Genomic DNA, 22959 nt, shown 5'->3' on the forward strand with positions numbered 1-22959 from the left:
AAATGTTCTGTAGATGTCTGTTAAGTCCAGATGTTGAATGGTTGAGTTTAAATCTAAAATTTCTTTGCTTAGCTTCTTTTTGGAGGATCTATCCAGGACTGCTAAAGGGGTGTTAAAATCTCCAACTACTATGGAAGTTGAGGAAATTGAGTTGCTCATGTCTGTTAGAGTTTCTCTTATAAATTGAGGTGCATTGTGGTTGGGTGCATAAATATTAATAATTGATATCTCGTCATATTGAGTATTACCTTTAACAAATATGAAGTGTCCATCCTTATCCTTAATTATTTTGGTTGGTTTAAAGCCTATTGCGTCTGCGAACAGGATTGCAACGCCTGCTTTTTTTCTGTTTTCCATTTGCCTGGAGTATAGATGACCATCCCTTCACCTTGAGTCTATATCTGTCTTTTAACGTAAGATGCGATTCTTGTATGCAGCAGATACCTGGCTTGAGTTTTTGTATCCAGGCCTCCAACCTATGCCTCTTTAGAAGACAATTTAAACCATTCACATTAATTGAGAGTATTGATAAGCCTTTCGAGAGACCGGTGGACATTTTTAATCCTTTTGTGACTGTGGAAGTTGGAATTTGATCAAAAATTTTCTGGGTGGGTTTACTTTTGTGGTGGAGAATTACGCTGGTCTTTATGGAGTATAGGTCTAAGAATGTCCTGGAGAGCTGGTTTAGTTATGGCAAATTTCTTCAACATGTGAATGTCATTGAAGTATTTAATTTCTCCGTCATAAATGAAGCTCAGTTTAGCTGGGTACAGGATCCTGGGTCTTGGTAGGTGGCGATCCTATTGAGATCCTATTTTTATTTTGTTTTAGGAGATTAAAAGTCAATGACCATCCTCTTCTAGCTTTAAAGGTTTCAGCAGAGAGATCTGCAGTTATTCTGATATTCTTCCCCTTGTAGGTAATGGTTTTCTTTCGTCTGGCAGCTTTCAGAATTTTCTCCTTCATATTAACTTTAGTGAAATTGATTCTGATATGTCTGGGGAATGTCTTATTTGGGTTGAGTCGTGCTGGAGTTCTGAAACTGTCTGCTATCTGAATTTCACAATCTCTTGGCATGTCTGGAAAGTTCTCCTTCATAATCTCATGGAGAAGAGATCTGTGCCTTGTGAAGCCACTTCATCACTTTCGGGTATCCCTATAAGACGAATATTGGTTTTCTTCAAATTATCCGAGAGCTCTCTGAGAGAGTGGTCTGTTTTTGCTCTCCATTTCTCTTCTTCTTTGAGGGTTTGGGAGCGTTTGAAAGCTTTGTCTTCAATGTCAGAAATCCTTTCTTCTGCTTGCTCCATTCTGTTACTGAGGGATTCTACTGTGTTTCTCAGATCTTTGAGGGATGCAACTTCTTGTCTCAATGTGTCGAAGTCTTTGGTCATTTGGTCTTTGAATCCATTGAATTCTTGAGATAACTTTTGGAATTCTAATTCGATCTTATTTGCTATCCAGATCCTGAATTCAATTTCTGACATCTCAGCTATTTGTTTGTGCATGGGGTCTTGTGGTGTTTCTGCCCCATTGATTCTTGGGGGAGTTGATCTACTCTGATTATTCATATTGCCAGAGTTTTTCTGTTGGTTTCGCCTCATGATTGTTTTTCACTGTTGCCTCTGGCCATCCTCAGAGTTAGGGAGGTGTCTCTCCAAGATTAGACCCCAGTGGGAGCACTCTATTGTTGTTGGATTGTTGTAGGGAGTGACCCTGTGTAGTTCCTCTGGGGCTGCCCCAGCCAGGGTGTTCTGGTTGTGGAAGAAGCTCCAGAATGTGACACACCTGGATCTAGAAACAGGGCGGGAGGTGGTACGCATGGTTCTGGGAGTGCCTGGTGCCCACTGACTTTGGCATAGAGAGCCCAAGGCTCCAGCCATCTCTGGCCAGGAGAAGGGCTCTGCGCAGAGACAGGGAGGGCTCTGGAGGGCACGCGGCTACCAGAGTCCCTGGCCAGACGAGTGGGCTGGTGTGGGGGCAGGGATGGTACAGGAGGATGCAGGGCTGCAGGTCCTGGTCAGGGCATGCAGAGGCCCAGTGGGCATGGGTCACTGTGCTGCTCTTATGTAGCTCCAGGTGGTGCCAAGATCGGGAGTTTGAGGTTGTTATGAGCTGTGATGCAAATGGCACTCTACCCAGGGCAACAGCCTGAGGCTCCGGTGTGCGAAAACCTGTCTTACTCTGCCCCTGAGGTTTAAGGCTGTATTGATAGTTCAATATATGGACCTATGTTCTCATTTTTTTTGACAAGAATACTCCTTAGGTGGTGGCAGACATAAATGGACTGGTTGTCTCTCTTCTTGTGATTTTAGCAACCTTTGTTTATTGTTCCTTGATTCATTACTAGAGATTGTAAAGTGATGATATTGTATGTCATTTCTTCTTTTATTAGTTGGAGTATTTGTGTAATGAAAATTGGCACTTTATTGCTCTTTGGTATTAGTGAGGTACCATGAGTATAAGAAAAACAGGATAGCCTTGATTCTTTGCTTTCATTTGCCACTTTCCAAAATAATGACCAGGTACGTTGGCTCACGCCTATAATCCTGGTATTCGGGGAGGCTGAGGCAGGTGAATTATTTGAGCTCAGGAGTTTGAGACTTGCCTCAGTAAGAGTGAGACCCTGTCTCTAAAAAATAGTGAGCATTGTGGTGGGCGCCTGTAGTCCCAGCTACTTGGGAGGCTGAGTCAAGAGGATCACTCAAGCCCAAGAATCTGAGGATGCTGTGAACTATGACACAAGGCACTCTACCCAGGGTGAAAGAGTGAGATTCTGTCACAAATAAACAAACAAACAAAAAGAAAATGATGGACCCAAATCCCTAACATCCTCCAAGAGTGAGCAAGCAATAAGTATTTTTTCTCTAATTTTAAATCTGAATATTTTTCATTGTGTATTTATGTACACCACATTTTCTCTGTTTATGTATCCGTTGTTGGGCTGTAGGTTGACTCTTTATCTTGGCTATTGATAATAAAGCTGCAGTGAACATGAGAGTTGGTATCTGTTTGACTTACTCATTTCATTTGCTTTGGATATATACCTAGCAGAGGGATTGCTGGATCATATGGTACTCCTACTCCCCCCACCCCCCGAGGCACCTTTATTCTCTTTTCCATAACACCTGCACCAATTTACATTTTATCAGTGGTGTGCAGCAATCCATTTTTTGACTTTTATATAATTAACTACCTGTTCTCCTTGGAGGTCTGGAAAATGCTCCAATCTGTGATTTGACTTCCAGATGATGTCAAATCTCTTGTCTGATGCTCTTGTATTTATTTCTACTTAAAAATTTTACATTTGTGCAATTATTTACTTTACATCTGATTATCTCATGGGGGAAGAAATTATCTCTTTATGGGGGCAGAAAATATGACTGTTTTGCTTACCATTGTGTCCTTCATATATATTGGAAAGAGGGAAAGAACAAAGAAAGAAAAATGAAGAAAAAAAAGTAAGCAGAAAAAAAGAAATGAGAAATCTCCACAGTCTATTGCTAAAGGTTCAAAGCTTATTAGTCCCCTTAGCTGTACCATTTGATGTTTCTTTGCAGACTACACTAATATTTCCAAACAAAATTGCTTTTAAAATTTAACACCAAGAGCAATTTCCATTTCAAAATTGTTCCAGTTATTGAAAATGTCTTCAGTGCCGTTACAAATGGCCTTGAATGTGCTTGGTGTTTAGTATTGGATGTCTGTGACTGTCTACTAAAAATTGCTTATCTAGTTATCTCCAAACAAAAATAAAAGAAAAAAAGAAAAAAGCCTGGAGAAGTAATCATCATGCTGTGTATAAAATAAGTGCAGCAAATAGCTCTATAAAATAATATTTTTAAAAGAGACTTCTTTGTTTTGTTTTGTTTAATGTCCCAGAACCTTCCAACTGAGAATTAAAATAAACTGCTCTACTGAATAAAATTGGTTAAAATTCAGGGCAAAAATACAAATGTAGAAAAAAGTAAAGGGGTTTGGGGACATCCAGATGTACATTTACATCCTAAATGACAAAGCATGCTTAGAAATTCAAATTTCATTCTTTTCTAATATGAGGCAGGCTTCTCTCAGAGTAGGCTTACACAGGTCTGTTGAAGCAAGCTTCCACTGTCATTGTCCAAAGTAGCCAAAAATATTTATTGTGAAATATTGATTGCAAACTTTGGGATCTCCAACATGACATAAATTTCTCCATTTCTCTGTGAACAAAGGAGTCCTCAATACTGCTTGGCCATCAGGAGATCATGCAGTTGTGCTAGAATTGTCCTACCCCTGAGGTCTTGTAGGCAGCTTCTTCAATGGGGCTGTCGAACTTTGAGTGGGGAGTTCTTTTTTTTTTTTTTTATTGTCGGGGATTCATTGAGGGTACAATAAGCCAGGTCACACTGATTGCAATTGTTAGGTAAAGTCCCTCTTGCAATCATGTCTTGTACCCATAAAGTGTGACACACACCAAGGCCCCACCCACCTCCCTCCTTCCCTCTTTCTGTTCCCCCCCATAACCATAATTGTCATTAATTGTCCTCATATCAAAATTGAGTACATAGGATTCATGCTTCTCCATTCTTGTGAAGCTTTACTAAGAATAATGTCTTCCACGTCCATCCAGGTTAATACAAAGGATGTAAAGTCTCCATTTATTTTAATGGCTGAATAGTATTCCATGGTATACATATACCACAGCTTGTTAATCCATTCCTGGGTTGGTGGGCATTTAGGCTGTTTCCACATTTTGGCGATTGTAAATTGAGCTGCAATAAACAGTCTAGTTCAAGTGTCCTTATGAGAAAAGGATTTCTTTCCTTCTGGGTAGATGCCCAGTAATGGGATTGCAGGATCAAATGGAAGGTCTAGGTTGAGTGCTTTGAGGTTTCTCCATACTTCCTTCCAGAAAGGTTGTACTAGTTTTGCAGTCCCACCAGCAGTGTAAAAGTGTTCCCTTCTCTCCACATCCACGCCAGCATCTGCAGTTTTGAGATTTTGTGATGTGGGCCATTCTCACTGGGGTTAGATGATATCTCAGGGTTGTTTTGATTTGCATTTCTCTAATATATAGAGATGATGAACATTTTTTCATGTGTTTGTTAGCCATTCATCTGTCGTCTTTAGAGAAAGTTCTATTCATGTCTCTTGCCCATTGATATAAGGGATTGTTGGCTTTTTTCATGTGGATTAATTTGAGTTCTCTATAGATCCTGGTTATCAAGCTTTTGTCTGATTGAAAATATGCACATATCCTTTCCCATTGTGTAGGTTGTCTCTTTGCTTTGGTTATTGTGTCCTTAGCTGTACAGAAGCTTTTCAGTTTAATGAAGTCCCATTTGTTTATTTTTTTTGTTGTTGCAATTGCCATGGCAGTCTTCTTCATGAAGTCTTTCCCCAGGCCAATATCTTCCAGTGTTTTTCCTATGCTTTCTTGGAGGATTTTTATTGTTTCATGCCTTAAGTTTAAGTCCTTTATCCATCTTGAATCAATTTTTGTGAGTGGGGAAAGGTGTGGGTCCAGTTTCAGTCTTTTACATGTAGACATCCAGTTCTCCCAAGATCATTTATTGAATAGGGAGTCTTTCCCCCAAGGTATGTTCTTGTTTGGTTTATCAAAGATTAGGTGATTGTAAAATGTTAGTTTCATTTCTTGGTTTTCAATTCGATTCCAAGTGTCTATGTCTCTGTTTTTGTGCCAGTACCATGCTGTCTTGACCACTATGGCTTTGTAGTACAGACTAAAATCTGGTATGCTGATGCCCCCAGCTTTATTTTTGTTACAGAGAACTGCTTTAGCTATACGGTGTTTTTTCCGGTTCCATACAAAACGCAGAATCATTTTTTCCAAATCTTGAAAGTACGATGTTGGTATTTTGATAGGAATGGCATTGAATAGGTAGATTGCTTTGGGAAGTATAGACATTTTAACAATGTTGATTCTTCCCATCCATGAGCATGGTATGTTCTTCCATTTGTTAATATCCTCTGCTATTTCCTTTCTGAGGATTTCATAGTTTTCTTTATAGAGGTCCTTCACCTCCTTCGTTAGGTATATTCCTAGGTATTTCATTTTCTTTGAGACTATGGTGAAGGGAGTTGTGTCCTTAATTAGCTTCTCATCTTGACCGTTATTGGTGTACACAAAGGCTACTGACTTGTGGACATTGATTTTATATTCTGAAACATTACTGTATTTTTTGATGACTTCTAGGAGTCTTGTGGTTGAGTTTTTGGGGTTCTCTAAGTATAAGATCATGTCATCAGCAAAGAGGGAGAGTTTGACCTCCTCTGCTCCCATTTGGATTCCCTTTATTTCCTTGTCTTGCCTAATTGTATTGGCTAGAACTTCCAGCACTATGTTGAATAGTAAAGGTGACAGAGGACAACCTTGTCTGGTTCCAGTTCTAAGAGGAAAAGCTCTCAGTTTTACTCCATTCAGTAAAATATTGGCTGTGGGTTTGTCATAGATAGCTTCAATCAGTTTTAGAAATGTGTCACCTATGCCTATACTCTTCAGTGTTCTAATTAGAACACTGAAAAGGTTCTAATTAGAAAAGGATGCTGGATTTTATCAAATGCTTTTTCTGCATCTATTGAGAGGATCATGTGATCTTTATTTTTGTAATATGGTGGATAACGTTTATAGACTTGCGTATGTTAAACCAGCCTTGCATCCCTGGGATGAAGCCTACTTGATCATGATGAATGACTTTTTTGATGATAAGGTGTAATCTATTGGCTAGGATTTTGTTGAGAATTTTTGCGTCTATGTTCATGAGTGAGATTGGTCTGAAATTCTCCTTTTTGTTTGGGTCTTTTCCTGGTTTTGGTATCAGGGTGATGTTTGCTTCATAGAATGTGTTGGGGAAGATTCCTTCTTCCTCAATTTTTTGGAATAATTTCTGCAGTACAGGAATAAGCTCTTCCTTGAAGGTTTGATAGAATTCTGGAGTGAAGCCATCTGGACCAGGGCATTTTTTGGTTGGAAGCTTTTTTATTGTTTCTTTGATCTCAATGCTTGAAATTGGTCTGTTCAGGAGCTCTATTTCTTCCTGGCTGAGTCTAGGGAGAGGGTGTGATTCCAAATATTGATCCTTTTCTTTCACATTGTCAAATTTCTGGGCGTAGAGTTTCTGGTAGTATTCAGAGATGATCTCTTTTATCTCTGTGGGATCAGTTGTTATTTCCCCTTTATCATTTCTGATTGAGGTTACTAGAGATTTTACTTTTCTATTCCTCGTTTGTCTGGCCAATGATTTATCTATTTTATTTATTTTTTCAAAAAACCAACTCCTTGTTTCATTAATTTTCTGAATGATTCTTTTGTTTTCAATTTCATTGATCTCTGATTTGATTTTGGATATTTCTTTTCTTCTACTGAGTTTAGGCTTAGATTGTTCTTCTTTTTCCAATTCCATAAGATCTCTTGTGAGATTGTTGATGTGCTCTCTTTCTGTTTTTCGAATGTAGGCATCTAAAGCGATGAATTTTCCTCTCAAAACTGCTTTTGCAGTATCCCACAGGTTTTGGTAGCTTGTGTCTTCATTGTTGTTATGCTCAAAGAAGTTAATGATTTCCTGTTTTATTTCTTCCTTCACCCATCTTTTATTCAACAGAAGATTGTTTAGTTTCCATGCATTTGGTTGGGGTCGAGCATTTTTGTTAGAGGTGAGTTCCACCTTTAGTGCCTTATGGTCTGAGAAGATACAAGGTAAAATTTCAATTCTTTTGATTCTGTTGATATTTGTTTTGTGTCCCAGGATATGATCAATTTTGGAGAATGTTCCATGGGGTGATGAGAAAAATGTATATTCTTTATCTTTGGGATGGAGTGTTCTATATGCGTCTATCAAGCACAGTTGTTCTAGGGTCTCATTTAAGTCTCTTATATCCTTGTTTAATTTCTGTTTAGAGGATCTGTCCAGCTCTGTAAGAGGAGTGTTAAGGTCCCCTGTTATTATGGTATTATCAGATATCATATTGCTCAGACTGAATAAGGTCTGCTTCAAGAATCTGGGAGCATTTAAACTGGGTGCATAGATATTTAGAATTGAAATGTCTTCTTGTTGTATTTTTCCCTTGACCAATATAAAGTGACCATCTTTGTCTTTTTTGACTTTAGTTGCTTTAAATCCACATGTATCTGAAAATAAGATTGCAACTCCTCTTTTCTTCTGAATTCCATTTGCCTGAAAAATTGTCTTCCAACCCTTGACTCGGAGCTTTAATTTGTCTTTTGAAGCCAGGTGTGTTTCTTGCAGACAGCAAATGGATGGCTTGTGTTTTTTAATCCAGTCAACCAATCTATGTCTCTTCAGTGGGGAATTCAAGCCATTAACATTTATTGAGATAATTGATAAGTGTGGTAGTATTCTATTCATCTTATTTTGTGGGAGTCCATTGCTTGTTTTATCTTTTGCATCAGTGTGGAGGTTTGGTTCTGTCCTTTAATTTCTGAGTTCTTACTTTGCTGCTGATCCATTGTGGTGGTCAGTGTGCAGAACAGGTTGAAGTATTTCCTGTAGAGCTGGTCTTATTGTGGCGAATTTCCTCAATGTTTGTATATCCATAAATGATTTGATTTCTCTGTCAATTTTGAAGCTTAGCTTAGCAGGGTACAGAATTCTGGGCTGGAAATTGTTCTGTTTAAGTAGATTAAAGGTAGATGACCATTGTCTTCTTGCTTGGAAAGTTTCATTAGAGAAGTCTGCGGTCAATCTGATGGATTTGCCCCTGTAGGTCAACTGGCGCTTACTCCTGGCAGCTTGCAGAATCTTTTCTTTTGTCTTGACTTTGGACAGGTTCATCACAATGTGTCTTGGAGAAGCTCGGTTAGAGTTGAGGCGACCTGGGGTCCGATAGCCCTCTGAAAGCAGTGTGTCAGAATCTTTGGTGATATTTGGGAAATTTTCTTTTATAATATTCTGTAGTATGGCTTCCATTCCTCTGGGGCATTCTTCTTCCCCTTCTGGAATTCCTATAACTCGTATGTTGGAACACTTCATAAAGTCCCATAATTCTGACAGTGAACGTTCTGCTTTCTCTCTCTTCTTTTCTGCCTCTTTTACTATCTGAGTTATCTCAAAAACTTTGTCTTCTACCTCTGAAATTCTTTCTTCTGCATGGTCTAACCTGTTGCTGATACTTTCCATTGCATCTTTAAGTTCCCTGATTGACTGTTTCATTTCCTTCAGGTCTGCTATATCCTTTTTATATTCTTCATATCGTTCATCTTTGATTTGATTCTGTTTTTGGATTTCCTTTTGGTTATTTTCCACTTTATTAGCAGTTTCCTTCATTGTTTTCAACATGTGTATTCTAAATTCCCTTTCTGTCATTCCTAACATTTCTGTATAGGTGGAATCCTCTGCAGTAGCTACCTCATGGTCCCTTGGCGGGGTTGTTCTGGACTGGTTCTTCATGTTGCCTGGAGTTTTCTGCTGATTCTTCCTCATGGGTGATTTCTTTTATCTGTTTCCTTGCCCTAATTTTCCATTCACTTCCTCTTGCTCTTTAAGTTCTCATGCCTGTGGAAGTTGCGTGTGGTTTTAGACGGATTGAACACACGCGACCACTTGCCGGTTTTCCACTGTTTTAGTCCTCCTCCTGGGGTCCAGAAGTGTCTTGCTGACTCCCTGTATCCTTTCAGGGGTGATGATAGGCAGATCCCACCAGCCAGAGATGCCTGGAGTCCTATATCCCCAGACTCACGGTTCCCAGATGCAAGGAAGCTGTTACTCGGCTGTGATCTTGCTCTGCCTCCGAGGACCCCCTTTTAATAGCACAGAACACATCCCAGCCCTTGGGCTGTCTGCTGAAGTGTGCTTGGAAGTTCTTTTGAAAATAATTTAATTAATGGTCTTTAAAATTTTTGTGCCACACCTACGATCCTCTCACAGCACATCAGTGACACACTGGTTGAAAATCACTGCACTCCTAGCAGCCTGCTCCAGGAAGAGAGCGAGTGGGGAGTTCTTCAGAAATCAGACTTGGAAGCTTCATCCCTTAGAAAGTATTTCAGTAATTATAGAGTGAAGGTTCTAGGAATTTGTTTTAATTTAATTTAATTTATTATTTTATTTTTAAGGCACCATGAGAGACTCAGATGTATCACTCCAAGGAAATCTAATATGAACAACTTGTCACTATAATTCTTGAAGAGAAGTTATATATATAATGTGTGTATATATATATACATATACACACATACACACACGTACACACACTCACACACACACACACACACACACACACACACACAGGCTTTATTTGCCCAATTGTATCAGCAGAGGCTTAAAATACTCAGTATACTTGTTTCCCTTATATTTTAAAAAACAGTCCTTCTTTCTCCTTATCTTCTGGTACAGTTCTCATCTTTTTTCCCTTCCCTGCCACCATCTATTGAATAGGGCTTCCTTTTCCTGGGTGTATGTTTTGTCTGTTTTGTTAATGATCAATTCGTTGGAGGTATGTGATTTTATTTGTGAGTTCTCTGTTTTGTACCATTGATATATATGTTTACTTTTATAGCAGTATCATGATGTTTTTGTTTGTGTATCCTTGTAGTATAATTTAATGTCAGGTAATGTGATGCCTCCAGATTTGGTCTTTTTAGTTAGAATTATTTTGGACATTGGGGCTCTTTTTTGATTCCATATGAAAGTTGGGATCAATTCTTCTGATTCCATGAAAAGGACAATGGTATTTTGATGGGAATTGCATTGATTCTTACTTTGGGCAGTAAGGAAATTTTAACAATATTGATTCCTCCAATCCATCAGCATGGTATTTTTTCCATTGGTTTGTGTCATCTACAAATTCTTTGTTTTGTAGTTCTTCTGAAGGTCTTTTCTACCTCCTGGTTAAGTATATTCCTAGGAATTTTTGGGGGGGAGGTTATTTTTTTTTTTCAGTTATTATCAATGGTATTGAGTTCTTAATTTGATAGAAATGCTACTGACTTGTATACATTGATTTTGTAACCTCTTATTTGATTGAATTTATTTATCAATTCTAGGAGTTTTTTTGAGGAGTATTTAGAGATTTCTGGGCGTAACATCACATTATCAGAAAACAGGTATAGCTTGAATTCTATTTTTACAATTTGGATGCCCTTTATTTTTGTCTCTTGCCTGATTGCTCTGGCTAGGACTTGCAGTACTATGAAGAAGAGTCATGACAGTAAGCATCTTGGTCTTGTTCTAATTCTTTGGGGAAATGCTTTCAAATTTTCCCCATTCACTATGATGTTGGCTCTGGGTTTGTCATATATGGCTTTTGTAATTTTAAGATATGTTCGTTTTGAGGGTTTTTATAATGAAGGGGTGCTGGATTTTATCCTATGCTTTTTCTGAGTCCATTGAGATGATCGTATGATTTTTGTTTTATTAATAATTCTGTTTATAGGGTGGCTCACATTATTTGCATATGTTGAACCATCCTGCTATCCTTGGGATAATACGCACTTGATCATGATAAATTATCTTTTTGATTTGCTTTTGGATTTACTTTGCTGGTATTTTGTTGAGGATTTTTATATCTATGTTCATGAAGGATATTGGTATGTGGTTTTCTTTTTTTATTGTGTCCATTCCTGGCTTTGGCATATTGGTGATACTGGCTTTGTACATTGAAGTTGGGAATATTCCCTCTTTCCTGATCTTCTGGAACAGTTTCAGTAGGATTGATACTAGTTCTTTGTACTTTTGGTAGAATTTTGCTGTGCATGTATGCGGTCCTGGGATTTTTTTTATTGTTGCTGAGATATTTTTCTATCACTTTGCTACTTATTATTGGTTTCTTCAGGATTTTTATGTCTTCCTGATTCAAGCTTGAGAAGTTGTGCATTTCCAACATTTATTTATTTCCTCTAGATTTTCCAGTTTGTGTGCATAGAGGTGTTCATTACATCTGTGGAGATCTTTTGTATTTCTATAGTATCAGTTATAATATCTCCTTGAATTTCTTTGAACCCTCTCTGTTCTTTTCTTGGTTAATCTAGCTAGAGGCCCATTGATTTTGTATATCTTTTTAAATAACCAACTTTTAGTCTTATTGATCTTTTGTAATTTTTTTTTGTTTGTTTCAATTTTGTTTAGCTCTGCTCTGATCTTTGTTATGTCTTGTCGTCTGCTACTTATGGGTTTGGTTTGTTCTTCTTTTTCTAATTCCTTGAGTTGTGATATTTAGTTGTTAAAGTGTGATCTTTCTTTTTGTAGTAGGCACTGCTTTTGCTGTATAGCAAAGATTTTGGTAACTTGTGTCAACATTGCCTTTTAAGCTTGAATTCATTTCTTGAAATATCTTTCTGGTTTCCTTGAGCTGGCTTTTTATTTTCTTTTGGATATTACTGAAATTCCTTACAATCCATATTTTGGATTTATCTGTCCTTCCCTCCTAATTTTTTGACTGTTCTTTCTTGTTTTATTTCTTTAACCCCCTTTTATCCTAAATATCTGTGCTCTCAGGGATTAAAAAATTGGGCTTTTTGCCTCTTCCCAACCCACTCATCTGTTGTACTGATGTGTGCTTCCTTAACCTTCTTATACTATGAATTTAATGTGAGCTGTATCTTTTTAGATTTTGTGTATCTTTCTTAGACTGGAAGTACCTCCTGAACTTCAGGTGTGCATTTCCTGCTGTCTACAGATCTACTTCACCATCTCAAATTCAGCATGTATAAAACCAAACCTCTTGTTTTCTCTCTATATATGAATTTCTGTCTCAGGTAACCATAGCATGTTGATTAGAAAATCTATCAATGTCTATGACCCAATTCCAAAATAGCAATTGTTTTCTGTGCTTCCAGTGCATAAACTATATTACTTTTGGCTGTGGTCTTAATGTTAACATCCCTTCACAATTCATGTGTTGAAACCTAGTGTGATGGTATTTACAGGTGAGGCAGTTTGGAGGTGATGAAGTTAGGAGGATGGGGCCCTAAGAATGAGATTAGTGACCTTATATAAGAGGCCCAGGACAGTTCCCTTATCCCTTCCTGTCACAGTGACAAGGCACCAGCTATGAACCACCACAAAACAGGCCCTTACAAGACACTGAATCTTGGATTTGCAACTTCTAGAACTGTGAGAAATGAATTTCTGTTTTTTATAAGCCACCTTCTTAGTTTTTTTAAATAGAAGCTGAAATAGACTAAGATTTTCTCATAATGATTTTCTTCCTTGTGCTATAATGTTTTTTGTCTCTTCTTTTATCAGACTGTAACTTCATCACGAGCAGGGACTATATCTTATTCATTTTTCAATTCCCAGGGCTTAACTCACTGCACACTATATTCTCACCACTCACTTCTGTCTCAAATCCTGAGATTTGAATTTTTCAAAATTTTTCAAAAATTTTTTTTTGAATTTGTGCAATTTGTGCAAAGATTTATGCACTTGGATAATTCATGATATCTTTCACTTTCACTTTTTTTTTACAGAGGTTTTTTATATTTGTTAATCCATTTTAGAGAATTTGGATGTGGTTATTATAGTTCTAGCAGCTTAAGGATATGCATTCCAGTCATTTGAATAATATACACATTTTAAGCCATAAGAAATCAACTTGACTAGACATAAAAGTTGATTGTAATGGGAATTTTACCTGTTTCCCATGCTATATTTATTTTTATAAGGTTGATGTAGAGGATGAGTATGAATTTTTGACATTTTTTATGTTGTTCACCTTAGAGTTCCATGTATCACTGATTATAGCCTTGTATATGTTTTTGGAGTAACATTTTTACTAAGGCTATCTGCAGTGCTTGGAGGAAGATATTTGATTATAAAAATTTTCAAAGGTTTTTCTTTCTGTATTAAATAGATTGGTGGATTTGTATGTATTTTAGTATTTTACCAAGGGTTTTGGTAAATATAATTTGAACTTACTTTAACTCTGAAGTTAAAGAATTCAGTTAAATATCTGAAGTCCAGAATTTTGATGAATAAAATAACTTAAAAAATCAAGCTTAGGTGAGGCTTTTAATATTCAACCTTAGCCTTGGTTTCTTAGAAAATACTATCTGAAAAAAAAAAAAAAAAACAGAAAAAAGAAAAGAAAATACTATCTGAGGCAAAGATTTAAAATACCATTGCAGCTCAATTCACAATTTCCAAGTTGAGGAAGCAACCCAAATGCTCATCAACCCATGAATGGATTAACAAACTGCAGCATATGTATACCATAGAGTACTATTTAACCATAATAAAAAATGGCAACTTTACATCTTTTGCATTTACCTGGATGGAGTTGAAACACAGTCTTTGTAGTAAAGTATCTCAAGAATGAAAAAAAAATCCAATGTACTCAATTCTAATATGAAACCAATATATAAACAACTACCCACACAAATTTGCCCACACGAATGATAAAACACAAATATAGTCTAGCAAGAGGAAAGGAGAGGAGAAAAAGGGAAGGTGGAAGGAGGGAGGGTGACCTGTGGGATCTCACCTAATGTGCACAATGTGAGGGTGTTCAGCATGTCCCCTGGGCGAAGGGCTCAACTTGAACTTTACCTTTGAATTGAAAACAATGTAATCTGAACATTTGTACCCTCATATTAATTTGAAATAAAAAAATACCATTGCTTTTCTTGGGAGATGCAACCCCAGGCAGAAGAAGGAGGGAAAATATGTGCTAAGAAGTAAAGATGTGAAGAGATGAAATGCATTACCAAACCAGCAGCTGCATTGTAATGAGCTGTGAAAAGATACAGCAGGGCCTCATAGGAGCAACTCTTCAGAACAGGGGACTGACAAAGATACCTATCTTGGAAATCTGTGCCTGCAGAGCAGCTGGTGGTAGGGGTTAGCTCTCTGCTGTTAACTCTTCTCTGTCACCATTGTTCAAAGCCCACAGGGAGTTAACTCCCCTGTGCTTTCAGGTTGCATCATTTAGTTCTGCCCATGACCAGTAAGAATTTTAAATTCCATCCTGGGTTGTGTTCTTGTTGTTTCCCTATTTTGTACAAGTTATAGATTACCTGTGGCCTGTGCCACCTTATTTAAACTCTGGTAGGAGAGACAAGGGCCACACACTTCAACCTTGTGGGAGATGGGCTACAAGTATCTGGGATACTTGCTGTGTGGCAGTATCTCAGAGCAAGGGGTTTGTTAGCTTTCAGCAGGGTCCAGAAGGCAAGAGAGTCACATACAACCCAAAGAAGTACATAAAATTAATGTCTAACAGAGGCGCTAACTCAAAATCCCCCACTTCTATCATTACTGGACACATTTCAGGGAGGGAGGAAGAAGAGAATGCTTCTTCTAGAAGTTGCATTAATCATGACCAAGTTGCCAGGAATAAATTTATCACAAATATTTTGAACTGGAGAAAAATCACTAAAAGCTAATATGCTATCCCTGTTCTTTCCTTGACTCTATATGCCACACTTGGAGAAGTCTGGCTTGTTTTGCTGGAGGACAACTATATGAAACCCCCTTTGTAACTCTTTGAAGAATCTTTCTTGTCCACTTTCCTTTATTCAAGGCATTTCAAGGGAATCTGGCTATTTTGTCCATGGCTTCTGCTATAATAAATACAGAAAACAGAAAAATTAGTGGACTACAGTTTTCCACTGATAAGAATCACCCAGGGAGGAGCAGTATTCTGAGAACTTTAGACTCTGCTTTCTTGCTGAAGTTGAAGCTTTATTTCCAGAGAAATGTGTCTTGATCCTAACTGCATTTAAGATTTGCTCTTTTCTTTGGTTGGGAGATGGAGATGGAGCTATGTTTAGTTTTTTTTTTTTTTTATATTCACTAGGTCCTAATGTGTGTAACTTTCCTCATGGCTATGCAAAGTCAGCTGGGTCATATAGTGTGCCTGTAGAAATGAACAATCAAAGCTTTAGCTAGAAACACAAATCCAGCTCCATTCTTCATTCACAGGTTTTGGACACTGACTCCAGGCCTCACTAAGTCTGATCAGGGGATGGCACCCCTTATAACACCATTTGTTTGAGGTCAGTTATGGACTACCTGAATATTTTTTGAGAACTTTTACACAATACCAAGGAGATTACTTTTTTGGAAAGAGGGGGGCAGAGTCTCACTATGTCACCCTTGTTAGAGTGCTGTGGCATCACAGCTCACAGCAACCTAAACTCTTGGGCTGAAGCAATTCTCTTGCCTCAGCCTCCCAAGTAGCTGGGACTACAGGTGCCCACCACAATGCCTGGCTATTTTTTGTTGCAGTTGTCATTGTTGTTTAGCTGGCCTGGGGCTGGCTTGAACCCGCTTGCCTCTGTGCAGGTGGCCAGTGCCCCAACCACCCAGCTACAGGCACTGAGCCAGATTACTCACTTTTAACTTCATTTGTTTTATGCAGAAAACTTTCTAATAAGCATGTTCTAATAATTTATTACCTTTGAGTTGTCTTCCGAGAATTGTGCTTCTTCTATTCTTTGACCTTGAGGGAAGGTTCCATGACCTGAGTCTGTAAAATTGGGCTGTGGCCTTATGTTCTGTTGGGTGGCTTGTGGCCCTTGGGTGGCTGATCCCAATGGTGCCCTTTAGTGATTGCTTTTAGAAATACCCCCCTGGAATGTCAGATGATCATTTATGAAACAGAATGATTCCCTGGGTTGGTTAGTGGGCAGCCTATGCATTCCAGACTATTGGTATTCCACACTACTTAGAAATCGCCAATAAATGAGATTTTTTTTTTTTAATTTTCCTGTGTTGTACAACCTAAATCACTGGTGGCCTAAGCCAAATAGCTTGAATTCTGAGATGTACATCTTATCATTTTTAGAAGTCAATGCAGAGTATTTTTTTCCCAGTATCATGCTGACAAAGGAAAAGGCTTGATATAGTAGGTTTCTTCCCTTTCTTCCTGAAAGGATAGACTAAACTCTATAAATTGTTGTCCAGCTTGACAGAAATCAATGAAATCTACCACTAGAAATTCACATTTCACCCAACAATGTGAAAAGGCAAATAAATAAAAGTCTATTCAATTTTTCAAGTGCTTTGCAAGCTCTGTCTTGAAGGAAAAATAAAAGTAGGATGGACTTTCTGATTTAAACACATACTGGGGTGTTTAAATGTAAGTTATTTCATGATTTTTATCATGAAGATTTCTGTTACCTCTACAAAGAATAGGTGAAAATTGTACCAAGCTGTTAACCTTTGTAAAAGAGTGAATAGTTTGGTTTTATTGAACATTTCTTCTTATATTGGTGTACTTTTTAGCAGGTGCTTGGCTAAGAATTGTGGAAGATAGAAGGACTTGCGATTTGCCCTAAATAGGTTATATTCTAATGTTGGAGAGAAAGTGTGTATGACATAAATATGATTTATGCCATCTATTAGAATTGAACAGGCTTATACACTATAGCAATTGGAATGGGCCTTACATTGCCTTAATTTAGATCTAGAAGGATTCTTTACTAATTGTCACTTGGTTGGCTAAGTCATACCATAAAATGGTAAACTACTGTCATGAAAGGAAGGTAAATACTCTCGGAATATACTTGAAAAGATAGATATGACAATGGACCAATGAATAAGTAATTAACTCAAAAATTTTTTTTATTGAAATTGGGAGTTATAAAGCTTACGTAGACATTCAAGAGTATTGGAAGACCTTTAAGTTAAATTATTTTGCTTAGTCCTACAAAATGTATTACTGGTGTTTTCATAAGCAACCTTTAGTGATAGTTTTGTTTTTAGTTTTACTAAAACCTTTACCCCTGTGGGGAATTTAAGGTCTCTGGGAGAATATTTAGGGTCTTCTGTCAGTTTGACACCCACTGGATGATTTTCAGTTAAACCTTACAATCTTTCACTTTGCTTTTATTTTGACTGTATTGTCAGCTGTTCACATCTGCATTTTTTGACCCATTTTCCTGGTTTTTGGATTTATAATGGAATGCCTTCTCTTTATCTCTAATACAAAGATGAATCTTGAGTTGTTGAATCCCCCCAACCCCCACTAAAGAGACTTTGCTACTAGAAAACACATTTAACTACACAAAGGGCAAAAATAATACAATGAAAGTTCAAAATTTCCTAAACATACAGTAGCTACAGCAACAACCTTGAACTGCGGTTCATGCTTGGGCACCTCCTAGCTGAGAGCTATGGTTCGTGCTTGGGCAACTCCCAACCTAGAGCTGTGGTTCGTGCTTGAGCACCTCCCAACCTAGAACTTTGGTTCATGTTTGGGCAACTCCCAACCTAGAGCTGTGGTTCATGCTTGAGCACCTCCCAACCTAGAACTTTGGTTCATGTTTGGGCACCTCCCAATCTAGAGCTGTGGTTCATGCTTGGACAACTCCCAACCTAGAGCTGTGGTTTGTGCCTGGGCAACTCCCAACCTAGAGCTGTGGTTCATGCTTGGGTACCTACTAAACTAGTGCTGTGGTTCATGGTTGGGCACCTCCCAGATGAGAGCTGGGGTTCATGCTTTGGCACCTCCTGGCCGAGAGCTGTGGTTGATGCTTAGATACCTCCCAAACTAGAGCTGTGGTTGATATTTCGGCACCTCCTGGCTGACAGTTGTGGTTCACATACAGGTACCTCCCAGCCAAGAGCTGGTTAACTCTGTTGCCAGTTATACATGCTGGGAACCCAGGTCTCTGGTGAGGACTAAGGACCAGTAGGTGCTTTCAGGAATAATCTGAAATTACAGATTAGAGAGGAAGTCAGAAGATAATTTATCAGTTTAATTGATCAAATTATTGCTGGTATTTGTTAAATATAAATACCTAGGGTGTCTGGTTATCCAACAATTTTTTTTTTTTCATTTTAAACAGGAAGTTTATTTAAACAACAAGATGCTTGACTTAAAGGGAAAGCTATTTAGAATTCTTTTTTTTTTCAAGTAATTTATCCCTAATTTTAAAGACAGATTGCCCTACATGTAATAGCTATGTACAAAAAAGTTATAAAATTGTCCTTGGTTTTACAATGATAAATGAAAACATTAAAATTCTCCAATTGAACAAGGTATGCAAGGTTTTTCATGTTGTTGTTTTGTTAAAACAGTGAGAGCAAAATAACTTACTGGAATATAAAGATAAGAGCAGATGAGCATGCCACTAATGGAGAAAAGGGGGTATATTCACAGAAGCAATATTTTTCCCCAACCCATCTCCACCTGATATCAATTAAAACATATTGTTTGGCCATTTAGTTTAAAAAAATGCAATATGCTTGTGCACATACAACAGTTACTTTATGTACAATAAAGGAATAGGGAAGGGGAAAATGAAAAGAATAGAGAAAACTATACTGTAGTAGTCAGAATGTGGTGGAACCAAATTGCAGTTTTCTAATTGAGAATGTCATCTTGGTCTATAATAACAGAGTTCTGGAGTAAAGTAGCAGGTTCCCTTTTTAGTAGACATCTCCTGTCTGCTGTTGGAACACATCAATTGTATCTTCATGCTCCATTTCCAACTGTGCAGGTGTGTCTGTTTCATTGATTGGCTGCCCATCAAATCGGAATCTGATCTGCCTCATTGACAAACTCTGTCATTCACAATAGGATTTCATTAGTTTACTAAGTGGTTTATGCCTCTTAATCTTAAACTGCACCACAGAACCATCCTGTCCTGCCACCTTTAAATTTATGTGATCATTGTTCTCAGTCTTGATTCCTTCCTTAGGCTTTTCATCTGCCAAGGCAAGCGCCCGAGTCTCCTTAGCTGCCACTTCACAAAAGAGGTACCAGGTCCACGCCGAACGAGCACACAGGCACCACCAGGAGTGGCAGAAGGAGGAGGCAGTGGTGGATGAGGGAGAGCCAGTAAATTAAAAAAACAAAACAAAAAACAATTATTGAGATATTAAGCTGAGTGTTAATAGTGGATGCCTCTGGGTGACTGAAGTCATGAGTGCTCTTTGTCTTCTTTTTGTTTACTTTCATATTCTGTAGCAAAAATTCAGTTTTTAATAATGAGAGAAAATATAAATAAAATCAGTTTAAAAGTTTAATTAAAAATAAATATTTTTGGGCTGGCTGTAGCCACCAGCTCAGTCAGTCCTCCTAATCCCATCCTTTGTTTCTGTGTCTTCTCTTGTGCTGAATTTTCCCATTCCCAACCAATTCCACTCTGGTTCAGTCCCCTTTCCCATGCTGGTTCGTGACAGGTGGCACCCTGAACAGGGAACAGAGTGTGGAATAGTAGCTGCATGCAGGTGACAGAACCCCTGTGAGAAGAAAGAAGTGATACTCCACAGCTGATTCAAGAAATTTCTCAGCTGGGACTGAAGCCAGCTTTCCACAGAGGCTCCCATCCAGAAGGAGAAGTAAAGGACAGAAATTTAGCAAGTAACCTGGTGGATTAGAGCTGCACCAAAAGAGAAGGTTGAAGAACACACATCAACCCCGCTGAGGCAAGCTGTGACCCCAAGGACACAAACAAAAGGTACAAAATCTATCATCAAGCAGACGGGAGTCCCCTCCTCCATGAGAATGGCTTGGAGTGCCCCACAAACAGACGAGCAGAGTTCAAAGATCCTCCCTCTATACTCCATGGGAGAGACCCTCTAAAAATTGGACCTACCTCCCCTACTAGGGTGCCACGGCGTTCTCCTGCCAAGCATAAAACTGTATAGAACTGTATATATTCTCTACCTGCAGTTCAGAGCTCCCAGCACTCCCCTCCACTCTGACTCTGAGGTCTGGAGGCCTGTCCCCTAGGAGTCCAGATTCTTGGGTGATTTCTTGAGGGGTGTGGACAGGGCCTAGACTGCAGCTGGTCAGTGCTGATTCTGTGGCACAGGAGTGAGGAGAGGACGCTCAGCTGACAGGGAACCATGCCGGAGCGGTGGTGACCAAGGCACAGAGCAGCAGCTGTTTTTGGCAACAATAGGGCTATCTCCCAGATATTCCAAAGCCACACACCCCTGTCCCCCTGGGCAATCAGAAGAGGCCGGGCATCTTCTTAGGTGGCAGCCAGCGTGGAACAGATCTGGGACAGAAATGCAAGCCCTTTGAGTAAAGGGTTTGCCTGAGGCAATACCGGCCTGGGTGGAGCATGGGGACTAGAAATGCATGCGCAGAGCAGGGAAATTCCCAGGGCGGGGTTGACCCAGAGGACCGTTTTACTGAGCCTAAGACACACCAGGCCCTCAGGGGATTGTCAGCCTATAGACAAAGGAAGGCAAGAGGCTAGAACTGACAGCTAACTGAATACAAATCTGCAAGAGCAAAGACAGAGCCTGAGGCACAGGCTCTGGGAACTCAAAACAGCTTCTCTTCTGCAGGGGAATTTAGCAGGGTCAGAAAAAAATTCCTGCAAAGTTTTTCTGTTCTGTCAGTAACATTAATCAGGAGCGGGGCTGGAACTGAGTAAACACTCCCAGCCTCCATCAAGTGCCCGAGGTTGTCAGGAATCACCTCCCCCTGCTGGATAGAGGCAGAGCGCAGCGGCCTGGCTGAGCAGAAATAGATTTCCTTGTGATTCAGGCAAGTGCAAACACCTGGAGTATCTGTTCACTAGAGGCAACTGGGTCACAGCCCTGTGGGGCTATCAGTGACTGGGTGTGACAGAGGTGCAAGGGGGGGAAGGAGGCATCAACCTTCCCAGACTAATCTATTTGCTGGGTGGGTCCTCCTGACTCCACGGGGCACCAGAGCAAGCCATTTCTGAGTTGTCACCAGACCCCTGCGATTCAGTTGCCAAAGACCTTTTAAACTCTCCCACCTGAGAAACATGCTAACTGAGACAATTGATTTAGACTTTTTGAACTGAGCCAATCACCCGAGGACTATTCAAGTGGTGCCCTGGGTGTGTGGTTGTAGGAAGGTTTGATTTTTCTTTTCCAATAGTTGCCTGTGAGGGGCGGGGTGACTTAATGCTGGTATTTCTCCACAGCTGAGACTTCAACCCAGAGTAACTGTTTCCAGTAGGGTTGAACAGAGACCAGCTGAAAACAAAACAGAACCACTTATCCCACTACCCCGGTTTCTTAGGCCATAGCAGTGTATAGGTCCTCGACAAAGCTCTAGGGGAAAAATCAAATGGTGTAAAATAATCATGGGATGGAATCAGTGAAAAAACTTTGGTAACATGAATAATCAGAATAGATCAATCCCCCCAAGGAAAGATATGGCAGATGTAACTGAAGATCCCATTCATAAAAGCTGGCCGAGATGTCAGAAATTGAATTCAGAATTTGGATTGCAAACAAGATTAATAGAATGGAGGAAAATTTGGAATTAGAAATTCGAGGAGCAATTCAAAACTCAGAATTAGAAATTTGAGGAGAAATTCAAAAGTTGTCTCAAGAATTTAACGAATTTAAAGACAAAACCACCAAAGATTTTGATGCACAGAGGCAAGAATTTGCAGCCCTCAAAGATCTGAAAAATACAGTAGAATCCCTCAGTAACAGAGTGGAGCAAGCAGGAGAAAGGATCTCTGACATCAAAGACAAAGCCTTTGACAAATGCTCCCAAACTCTCAAGAGGAAGAGAAATGGAGAGCAAAAATGTATCATTCTCTCAGAGAGCTCTGGGATAATTCGAAGAAGGCTAATATCTGCCTCATTGGAATCCCTGAAAGTGATGAAGTGACTTTGCAAGGCACAGAGGCCCTTCTCCATGAAATTATGAAAGAGAATTTTCCAGACATGCAAAGAGATTCTGAAATTCAGATAGTAGACAGTTTCAGAACCACAGCATGACTCAATCTGAATAAGACATCACCCAGGCATATCATAATTAACTTCACTAAAGTTAATATGAAGGAGAAAATTCTCAAAGCAGCCAGACATAAGAAATCCATTACCTACAAAGGGAAGAATATTAGAATGATGGCAGATCTCTCTACTGAAACTTTTCAAGCCAGAAGACGGTGGTCATCAACTTTTAATCTCCTAAAACAAAATAACTTTCAACGCCGGATCCTGTATCCAGCTAAACTGAGTTTCATTTATGATGGAAAAATTAAATACTTTAATGACATTCATGTGTTAAAGAAATTTGCCATAACCAAACAAGCTCTTCAGGATA

This window comes from Nycticebus coucang, chromosome 1 (genome assembly GCF_027406575.1).
Source record: "Nycticebus coucang isolate mNycCou1 chromosome 1, mNycCou1.pri, whole genome shotgun sequence".
Lineage (NCBI taxonomy): Eukaryota > Metazoa > Chordata > Mammalia > Primates > Lorisidae > Nycticebus > Nycticebus coucang.